Below are 11,996 nucleotides of genomic sequence, written 5' to 3'. Positions count from 1 at the left end.
AAATAAGGAATAGGCAACTTTGAGTTCATGAGAAGGTAATTTTCAAACTCCTGTCTGACTTGAAACAATTTCTAACCGCCACCTACCGTCTGCAATTCAGTACCTTCTGGTTAAGGAGATAATGTGGCATTTGCCATGAGGTCTGATGCATTTACTGAGGAAAACCCTCATGCTTCAAACGGTTGCTTCCAAAGATTGTAAAGCCGGGACAATAGGCAGAAAAAGTTGTTTAGAAAAAAAAAGGAGGATATCCTTTAAATAGACGAGTATGGCTGTCACCTGATTTACAATTTATAGCTGTTTGTGACAGCAAACAGGATGTCAGGTTCTGTCCCTCTTACAGGGAAGTGCCGCCGAACAGCAACCAAGAAAGACCGGCCTCCATCACTAGTCATCAAGCAGGGCAAGATGGCCATTATCCTTGAAGTTGAAAACAGGCAGGATAATTCTCAGCAAGGCTGAGAGGATTCAAATTCTTTATCCAATGACCAACATCAGGCTGGAATTGATGGATCTCAGACAATTTGCAAATCTTCACCCTTTCACTCAATCCCTTCTCACTTCTTTATACATCTATTGGCTTATCTCTGGGTGAAGTATAATTGGACCGAGGCACCTCCTACACTTCAAGAGTTCAAATTATTTGGTTCCTCTTAAGATTATCATTCCTTGATTTGTGATTCTCTTCTTTCTCATATTAATTGGGATTCCTGTAGCTCCATTCTCTGTTATGTTATGCTCTGGAGTCCAATTTTCTGACTAGTCTAGGAGACAAGACGACAGTCACAAATGGCTGATGTTTGAAGAAAGCCCAGATGCTACAGTATCACTGCTCTTGCCCCGATTTGCAAAAGCATATTAAAAAAGCAAAAAGCCTTTTCTCCACCAAGGACATCATCTGATAATAAGTTTTTTAAAATGATCAAATGAGTAATTAGCATTCAATGTTTCTGACTTCACACCACAAGGGAATGGTCCCAGAAAAGGGCAAGCATTGTGAGCTTTATATTTGCTGATAAACCCAGTCTTATGTCTCTTAGAAGAAAATTATTTTTAAAAAAATCATGTTAGATCAATTAAACCTTAGTTGCTATCTAGCCAGAGGCAATACATTTGAAATTTAAAGTCTCTATCTTCTAATCACTACGCAGCCAGTCATTTGTTTTGTGACCTTAGGCAAATCACTTAACCTCTCAGTGGTTCACATTTCCTCATCTGCAAAATGTGCACATTAGTGTCAGCACTCATGAAAATTATCATGAAACACTTGCAAAATACCGAGGTAAAATAATGGCCTTCTTTCAGAAGATGTGGCTTCCGATCTGAAGCTTGGCACATAGTGGGCAACTCAGTTACATGTTTATAGTCTATAATAATAAATGCATGGATGATCCAAACGTGCTTGGCCATAGTTTTCATGCGGGCAGCCCTCCAACTCCTTCAGCCAACATTTCTATTCCTACAATATTATGAAATCATCCCAGCTGGTTGGCCTTTGGACTGATCTCCCCTCCCCACTCCTCCCCTTCACTTTCCCTTCCTCTCTCTCTAATTCTCATGTCTTTCTTCACGACACTTCTGCCTTTTCTTCACGACACTTCTGAAGTGTCACTTTTCTTCCCCCCTGCTTCCCCCAGCGCCCTGCGGCTTGCGGGATCTTCGTTCCCTGACCAGGGATTGAACCCGGGGTCCCAACAGTGAGAGCGCTGAGTCCTAACCACTGGACCACCAAAGGATTCCTGACTTCTGGCTTTTCAATCTGTTGTTTTCCAAAGCAACACCATCCACCACTCCTCACTCATCCCACTGCTAATCCAAAGTAGTTCAAGGCATGTCTACAAGGACAAGACAATCAAAATGGACAGTCACTTATCCAAAGATCCCAGGGAAAGAATATCGGCATCAAGCAGTGGTTCTCCGGCTGACTACCTGTCTTTTAATAATAACCCAATTGCCAACGACTGACTCAGTGAAGAAGAAAGCACATTTCTCAAGTATGCAACATTCATGACTGCCAGGGATGCTTCTGGAATAGGTGATCACATGGATAATATAAACGAGAAAAGTTCTTCTGGCTCCAGGGGACCTATAATTTGCTGCTTCATAAAGCTAAACAACTATCCCAGGAGTCTGGCATTTACAGTGCAAGTTAGCCTGTGGCGGAGTACGGACACAACTTCAAAGTCTATTTAGGCTCTGGAAGGTTTCTTCAAACCTAAAGTTTCCAAATCAAAACAATAGGATTACTGTTATCTTAAAACAATTGAAACATTTCCTCTCTTTTTGTGGCTAACTGGTTAATTCTTACTTGAAAGTTCAAATATCCACTGAGCCTCCTAGATACAGTTAAAGAATCCATGTCCCACTTCAGCTTAAATTTCAAACTTGCACACACCCGGAAGAAAGGCTAAAAATAGTAGAACAGCATAGGCCAAACAGAGGAGGCTTTGTTGGCAAAATAATGGGACTAAGTTTTAACAGACAGGAAAGCCTATCAACTACAAAGCCCTGACAATTTCACTCTTTGGCTCCAACACAAAGTCTGGGCTGAAACGTTCCCCAGTGAGTGGTAGGCTGGTGGCTGCAAGAGCTCCAATGAGGCAACGAGATGATGGAATCTGGGCAGTAGGGCGGGAAGGAAACAATGATCTGTATGACGAAACTGAGGGCTTGAGAAGTGACCAAAACCAAATGCTTTTCCAGTGAGGGAGAGAGCTTCCAGACCAGGAAAGTAAGGTTCTGATGCTTGGTATTCACGTAATAGGGACATGGTTTGGTAGGTCATTTAACTGTCATCACCATTAATCAGATTGGATTATTTCTTTTAGCTCAAAAAGGGCACAAAACATTTCAGCACTGAGATATTCTTTAAATGCCTCTTTCTTACTAGTTCAGTCTTAAATTCCTGTGCATCTTTTTAAAGACCCATTTTCAGGAATCTACTCCCTTTTCTATTGATCTGAAGTAAAAATGCCCTGGAAACCATAAAAGAGGGCAAGAGAGGGTAGAGGAAGCACACCCAGGTCTGAACCTCCTCGGGTCTAAGGGGACCTGCTTCATTAAACTTACACAATGTTCTATGTCAATTATATCTCAGTACAACTGGAAAAAGTTGCTTAGTTTTACAATAGTAACAGGATGATTCACGGGGAATCTTGAAAAGGTTTAATAGTCCATTCACAGAAAATAAACAAATAAAGGGACAAACTTCATTCCCACCCTCATTCCATTTGCAAAAACAACGTCACATGTCCTTATCCAGCCACCAGGGAGCTGGGAAATGTAGTCCCCAATGGACAGTCACTGCCCAGTGACAACTCTACCCCATGGAAGTGGGAGCATCGGTTTTTTTTAGAACAGCTAGCCATCTCTGCCACACTCCCCTCCATCCCTCCTCTCCCTATCACATCACCCAGACCCCTTCTTATCTTGTATCACAATAGGAATAATCTAAGGGTAAACTGAGTCTCAAGCACTCCTGGGTCTCAACGTTGAAACAACTTCAGCAAGATTCTGTCTCTCTCTTCCTTTTTTTGCCTTTGCTCCCCTCTTTGTTGGCTTCCTTTTCAGGCAGGCTGTCACCACATGCTGGGTATGATGGCCATGAGAAGCTTAGATTGCATTGTCTTTAGAACGAGCAATCTCAGAAGAAAAAGAAAATAATAAAATCACCTCTTTCTCAAATCACCTCTTTCTCGTGAAATCCACAGCAATTCCTGAAAATCAGTCTGACTGATCTGACTTGAAATTCATGCTCACCGTTGAAAAAATCGTGATATCCGGGAATAAGGGATACTCTCATCAGCCCCTCCCAAGGCAGAAGAGGTGGGGTCTTGGGATTTATTGCTCACCAGGAATTTGGGAAGGAGCCATTTCTGAAAGGAAAAGCAGTTGGACATTCAAGGAAGTACCACTGGTTATGACGTTGAGCTCTAAGAATGGAATGTAAACAGACATGGAACTTGTGAATTTGCTTATTATTATTCTTTCCTGTCATTGTTAGTTTTCTTTTAGTCTTTAATAATATATATCTTCTCACATATTTCTGATTTTTTGCATATAAGAAGAAAACTGGGGTTCTCCTTTTCTCTCATTTAAACTATGGAATTTTCTAGGTTAAGAAGCAGGTCACTCCTTTAAGAACAGCTTTAAATAACTAATAACTAACGTGGCATTCCATAAAAATTACATTTTGACAAATGTCTTGATAAGAGAATCCCTTAAAATATTTGTAAAAATCAAGTTAAATTGTATTTATTGTCATTTTGGGGAGTGGTGTTATTTGGGGCCTTATAAAGTATCTGGCCAGATGTGAGCATTTTGTCTGCTAGGGAGATTGAAAGTTTCTTAAGATACTAGGAAGGTCAGATCTATGGAGTGTTCACAGGTGCAAGACCTCTGATATTTTTCCCAATCTGTACTATTTGAATAGTGCCGAGATTGAAGCATGGGCTAAGTCATTCATTTATTTATTCAAGAAAAGTTATTTTTATTAACATGGTTAATATTGACTATTAGCACCTATGATGTGCCACGGGCACTGGGCTACACATTGGGGATACAGCCATGAATTTTAATTACATTTACAAAGACCTTCCTTTGAGACAAGGTCATAGTGACAGGTTCCAGGGATGAAGACATGGCCATATCTTTTTGAGGGCCACAATCCAGCCTGTTACAGAGAGCTAGACTTCCTGAAACTAGTCGACATTAAAGTTGAGGCCTAAAGCATGACTCAGTGTCTGGGCAGTTGGGGTTGAGGAGTGTTCCAGACAGGGAACAGCATGTCCAAATCCTAGAGGCAAGAGCATGGTGCAATCAAGGAACTGAAAGAAGTTCCTGTTTGGCCCCAGCTCAGAGCACTGGGAGAATAAAATAGGAGAGACAGGGCTGGAGCCAAATTGCATGTAAGCCACATAAAGGAGTTCTACATTTATCTCTAGGCAGTGGGAAGCCATAGAATGCTATAAGAGGAGGAGAGATATAATCAAATATGTACTTTTGGAAGCTCTCTGGCTAGTGTCTGGAAAATAGTTTAGGAGAGAGTAGAGTGGAAGCAGAAGACTAGTGAGGAAATTACTACCATAGTCCAAGAGAAAGAATGATAGTGTTGGCTTAAGGATAGACAGAAATAGCTAGACCCAAAGTGGTTAAGGTAGAACTGGCTGAACAGTTGGAGTCAGCCATGGATTGGATGCAGAGAGGGAAGGGAATGAGGTTCCAGCAACGACATCTAGGTTCCTGAGCATTGTGGGTTGAATTGTGACCCCACCAAGTTCATATGTTGAAGTCCTAACCCCTAGTTCCTCAGAATGTGAGTTTATTTGGAGATAGGGTCTTTACAGAGATTCTCTAGTTAAAACAAGTTCATTAGCGTGGGCTCTAATCCAATATGACTGGTGTCCTCATAAAAAGGGGAAATTTGGAGACAGACACGCACATGAGAAGAACACCATGTGAAGATGAAGGCAGAGATCAAGGTGATGTTCTATACACCAAGGAGGGCCAAAAATTGATGGCAAAGGACCAGAAGCTAGGGGAGAGGCATGGGACAGATCCTCCCTCACAGCCCTCATAAGGCACCAATACTACTGACACCTCGATCTCAAACTTTTAATCTCTAGAACTGTGAGACAATAAATTTCTACTGTTTAAATCACTCAGTTTGTAGTATTTGTTAAGGCAGCCCAGGAAATTAGTACCCTGAGACACTAGTGATATCAGCTACCGAGCTAGAGAGCACTGGAGAAGGAGCCAGTGGTGACGGATGATGCTCTTAACTTAGCAACTGAAGTAAGTTTCCAGCCAACCTCCAAAAACTGTCTTTTTTCATCCAAAATTGAGATAATATGTAACTTAAAGCAAAATCAGTTTCCAAATGATCAAGGAGCTGATCATTTGAACTAAATAAAGCTAAATAAATTTGTATTACACAAATACAAATTAGAGGCAGGGACTTCCCTGGTGGTGCAGTGGTTAAGAATCTGCCTGCCCAAGAATATACAATGGAGAAAACACAGCCTCTTCAATAAGTGGTGCTGGGAAAACTGGACAGCTACATGTAAAAGAATGCAATTAGAACACTCCCTAACACCATACACAAAAATAAACTCAAAATGGATTAAAGACCTAAATGTAAGGCCAGACACTATCCAACTCTTAGAGGAAAACATAGGCAGAACACTTTATGACATAAATCACAGCAAGATCCTTTTTGACCCACCTCCTAGAGAAATGGAAATAAAAACAAAAATAAACAAATGGGACCTAATGAAACTTCAAAGCTTTTGCACAGCAAAGGAAACCACAAACAAGATGAAAAGACAACCCTCAAAATGGGAGAAAATATTTACAAATGAAGCAACTGACAAAGGATTAATCTCCAAAATATACAAGCAGCTCATGCAGCTCAATATCAAAAAAACAAACAACCCAATCCAAAAATGGGCAGAAGACCCAAACAGAGATTTCTCCAAAGAAGATATACAGATTGCCAACAAACACATGAAAGGATGCTCAACATCACTAATCATTAGAGAAATGCAAGTCAAAACTACAATGAGGTATCGCCTCACGCCAGTCAGAATGGCCATCATCAAAAAATCTACAAACAATAAATGCTGGAGAGGGTGTGGAGAAAAGGGAACCCTCTTGCACTGTTGGTGGGAATGTAAATTGATACAGCCACCATGGAGAACAGTATGGAGGTTCCTTAAAAAACTAAAAATAGAACTACCATACGACCCAGCAATCCCACTACTGGGCATATACCCAGAGAAAACCATAATTCATAAAGAGTCATGTACCACAATGTTCATTGCAGCACTATTTACAATAGCCAGGACATGGAAGCAACCTAAGTGTCCATTGACAAATGAATGGATAAAGAAGATGTGGCACATATATACAATGGAATACTACTCAGCCATAAAAAGAAATGAAATTGAGTTATTTGTAGCGAGGTGGATGGACTTAGAGACTGTCATACAGAGTGAAGTAAGTCAGAAAGAGAAAAACAAATACCGTATGCTAACACATATATATGGAATCTAAAAAAAAAAAGAAAGAAAAATGTTCTGAAGAACCTAGGGGCAGGACAGGAATAAAGACGCAGACATAGAGAATGGACTTGAGGACACGGGGAGGGGGATGGGTAAGCTGGGATGAAGTAAGAGAGTGGCATGGACATATATACACAACCAAATGTAAAATAGATAGCTAGTGGGAAGCAGCTGCGTAACACAGGGAGATCAGCTCGATGCTTTGTGACTACCTAGAGGGGTGGGATAGGGAGGATGGGAGGGAGACTCAAGACGGAGGGGATATGGGGATATATGTATACGTATACATATAGCTGATTCACTTTGTTATACAGCAGCAACTAACACAACATTGTAAAGCAATTATGCTCCAATAAAGATGTTAAAAAAAAAAAAGAATCCGCCTGCCAATGAAGGGGCACGGGTTCGATCCCTGGTCCGGGAAGATCCCACATGCCGTGGAGCAACTAAGCTCATGTATCACAACTACTGAGCCTGCACTCTAGAGCCCGTGAGCCACAGCTACTGAGCCCATGCGCCACAACTACTGAAGCCTGCGCGCCTAGAGCCCATGCTCCGCAACAAGAGAAGCCACCGCAATGAGAAGCTCGTGCACCGCAACGAAGAGTAGCCCCCGCTCACCACAACTAGAGAAAGCCCACATGCAGCAATGAAGACCCAACGCAACCAAAAAATAAATTAAAATTTTAAAAATAAATAAATAAATAAGTAAAATTGAAGTTGCTTTTTAAAGAAAAAAAAAACTAGAGGCAAAGTTTTAAGGAGGAAAAACCATATTTTTCTCATGGCTAAGAGAAATAAGAAATGTCATCGCACCCCTAAGCAATGACATAGTTCTAGTCTCAGTTTATTATTTGAAGAAGCAGGTTTATGAAATATTCTGACATTCTGCACTTCCAATGGGATACTGATAATTCTTTTTTTTAAAAAACTTTTTATTTTATATTGGAATATAGCCGATTAACAATGTTGTGATAGTTTCAGGTGCACAGCAAGGCGACTCAGCCACACATATACATGGGGATACTGATAATTCTGAATCACTTGAATTTAACTCATGTAGCATTTTAAATAGGAAGATGTGTGGTTACTACAAAATATGTATTAATACAAAGCAGCATTATTAAACCTGTTTATATCAAGTAGGAGGACATCAGGGCCTGGCTTGGTGCCTGGCATAGAATAGAATAGAAACACAATACCTGTTTATCGAATCAATAAGTGAATTATATAGTCATCAAACATTATCAGAAATTTGTGTTAAAGATTATCTAGACTTGCAGTTTTTAGAAAACTTTAGGCTGCAGAATTTCTTGTTCAAAGACATCTTGCATGAAACTCAGTGTATAAAACTGATGAAACAGTGCTAAAGTATATAAAACTGATGAAATAGCACTAAGCTGGTTGAACATTGCCAGAGACTCACCGTCTTGTCACCTTCCCTCTCTCTCCCCACCCATCAGCTACCAGGACTGAAGTCGAGTCCTGGGGTTCCAAGAGGGAGCATTTTGAGAAGTACTTGTTGGAGTTCCAGTTAAGCATGGCAGATTGTCTCTTAATCTGAATTCTCTTCTGAACCCCACTAAGAGGATAGCGAAGATGTGGGGGCTTTTTTGAGTTCTATTTCACAAGAGCAAAGAGAAATGTAGAGCATATGAAAGATTTTAGCAAATTTTTGGAACTTAGAGAACCAATGAAGGAGTGGTACCTGACCCAGTAGAAGGGAGGAAGCTTCAAGTAAGTATTAGCAAAAGATGTGTCAATTTGCAGGCAGAGCCCAGAAAGGCTCAGGATTGCCAGAGAAGGTAGAGATGAAGTACAGAATGGGAAGCAGGGCTCACTGAAGTTCAGTAGACAGCCACAGAGCCTCCAGGTGCTCTGTCCCACACACAGCCATGTGATTACCTCTGCAGGAGGCTAGAGGGTTTCCCCCAGAAAACATTAGTAAGACAAGATCAGCACTCCAGGACAGCAGGTATGGCTAGAGAGAGAAGAAACAAAAGATTAAATGGAAGTCTGCCATCTGAATGACGATACCCTAATCTCTGTCCTGTCTCTGGGCTCAGACAGAATATCAACTGCCAGTCTGAATAGCTCAGTCTAGGAGGCAAAAGATTAACAGATTCATCTCTTGAGACACTTAATGATCCAGAACAAAGACTTCTGCTACATGCTGAGTTTTGGGGGGTTCCTCAGCTAAAAGGTTTAATCTCTGTCCAGTCACCTTATGGGAAACTTCATTAAAAATTAGCCAAGAAGAAATTATGCAAGAAAAATTTCTCAGACGGAAGGATTCAGGACCCTCGTTTTGAGAGAGCTCTTCAAACGTAGAGCCAAAAAAACTTTGTTTCGAAAAGAGACCTATGTAAGGACTCACTAATTAGAAATTTCAGCCCACTAATGATGACGAAAATAATCTAAAAGCTTCTAGAGATTTAAAAGAAAGAAGGGGACTTCCAGGGCAGTCCAGTGGTTAAGACTCCGCGTTTCCACTGCAGTGGGGGAGGGTTTGATCCCTGGTCGGGGAACTAAGATCCCACATGCCATGTGGCGTGGCCAAAAACAAAAGAAAAAAAGAAGAGAAAGAAAAGGAAAACAGGCCAAATACAGGGATAAAAGCCAAAGGAGAAATGCCTCTAAAATCAGCAGAAAAAAATTTTTGAATTTAACTTCTAATGACCAGTCAAACAATAAATCAAGTGTAAAGTTAGAATAGGCATCTCAAATGACTAAACTTTTTTTTCTTTAATTTACAATGAGATTAGCCTAGAAAACAATAGCGTAGTCATACCGTGTTTCCCTCAGGCCCTGCTTTCCTCCCCAGCTCGGGCCCAACCACATTCTTCCTAATTCCCCTTCAACAGCCAAGGCCAAATGGCTGCAAGAAACCAGGTTGCCCCAGAGCATCTCCACTGCAGGCCAAGAGCCAGCAGAACAGTAAAAGCTGGCGAGAAGAAAGGAAGGGAGATCTTGAAAAGATACTTTTAATTAGGTGATTCAAAACAGCTAGAGACCATTTATTGACTCAATCCCAGAGTTGTGGTTTCCGGTTATGACCTTCAGATAAGCAAGGTTTTACTGTATTTGGTTAAGAAATTTTAAATAATGTAATATCAAACTTCCTGGGATGATGAGGATGGTGATAGTGCTGCTGGTGATGGTGATAATGACCATGACAATGATGATGGTGATGATTTATAGATTTTAAAAAGAAAGAAAGTAAAATAAAAGCAATTCACATTAAGACGGTGAGTTCAGGTCTTCTAGAGCAGCTGAGGAAAATACCAAGCATCACGTGATTAGACTATGATTTATGCTTATTTTGTTTTCTACATAGCACATAGTTTTCAGTAAAATCTTGAAAAAGAGGCCACAACTCTCTTTGGACAAATATCCCTTCACAACGAATGCATACATTAGGAATCTCATGTAATGACCCAAGAGATTGAGTCTAATTCTCTTCAAACCAAAGTTACCCCTGCTAGACTATACAAGCCATGCACACACACACACACACACACACATAAAATGGTGGAAATTTTGCAATTAAAATTGTATTCCTAAAACACTAAATGCTGGTGAAGATGTGAGGAACAGGGACTCTCATACATGGCTAGTGGGAATGCAAAATGGTACAGCCACTTTGGAAGCCAGGTTGGCACTTTCCTATAAAACTAAATATACTCTTACCATATGATCCAGCAGTTGTGCTCCTTGGTATTTACCCAAGGAAGTTGAAAACTTATGTCCACACAAAACTTGCATGTAGATGTTTATAGCAGCTTTATTCATAGTTGACAAAATTTAGAAGCAATCAACATGCTTTTCAGTAGGTGAATGAATAAATAAACTGTGGTACATCCAGACAGTGGAATATTATTCAGCACTAAAAAGAAATGAGCTATCAAGCCATGAAAAGACATTCAAGAATGTTAAATGCATACTACTAAATAAAAGAAGCCAATCTGAAAAGGCTACATACTGTATGAGTCCAACGGACATGACGTCCTGGGAAAGGTAAAACTATGGATACAGGGAAAAGATCAGTAATTGCCAGGGGTTGTGGAAGGTGGGGAGTGAACAGGTAGAGCATAGACGATTTTTATGACAGTGAAACTATTCTATGTGACACTATAATGATGGATGCATGTTATTATACATTTGTCCAAACCCATAGAACATACACCAAGAGTGAACACTAATGTAAACTATGGACTTTGGGTGATTATGACGTGTCCATGTAGGTTCATCAGTTGTAACAAATGTACCCCTCTGAAGAAGGACGTTGATAATGAGGGAGGCTATGCCTGTGTGGGCAGAGGAGACCTATGGGAAATCTCTGTACCTTCCTCTCAATTTTGCTGTGAACCTAAAACTGCTCTGAAAAAAATAACGTCTCAAAAAGATTGTATTACTGTAGCTTGATACTGTGATCCTTGTTAAAATGCAATTACTGCAGGAAATAGGAGTGCATTAAACTGTGAGGAGTCTTTGAAGGCTTGCTATGAGCAGGTTTTAGATCCCTTGGAAAAGCAGATTTTTAAGGGGGAAGGGACCACAGACCAGAAGTTGAGCACAATAAGGAGACACATCAGAGACATAGGTCTCAGGCATGACAGCTGGACTCAATGCCTTCTGGACGCTGTTTGTTCATTCATTCAACAGATGTTAATTACATGCCTAGAATGTGCAAAGTAATGTTGGTGCTCTTAGGACATAAATGAATCAAACAGATAAAGTCTCCTGTCCTCACAGAGCTTACTCTTTAACAGAAATAGATAGAAAATAGACAATAAATAACACATAAAATTAGATCATATAGTATTTTAGAAGGCTACAAGTTGCTCTAGGAAAAAAAAGAAAAGCAGAGCTGGGTCAGGGGATTAGGAATGCTTAGGTGGTAGGGGTAGGTTCTAATTTTAAATATGGTGGGTG

This window comes from Balaenoptera ricei, chromosome 18 (assembly GCF_028023285.1).
Source record: "Balaenoptera ricei isolate mBalRic1 chromosome 18, mBalRic1.hap2, whole genome shotgun sequence".
NCBI lineage: Eukaryota > Metazoa > Chordata > Mammalia > Artiodactyla > Balaenopteridae > Balaenoptera > Balaenoptera ricei.
Note: the sequence above shows the minus strand (reverse complement) of the source record.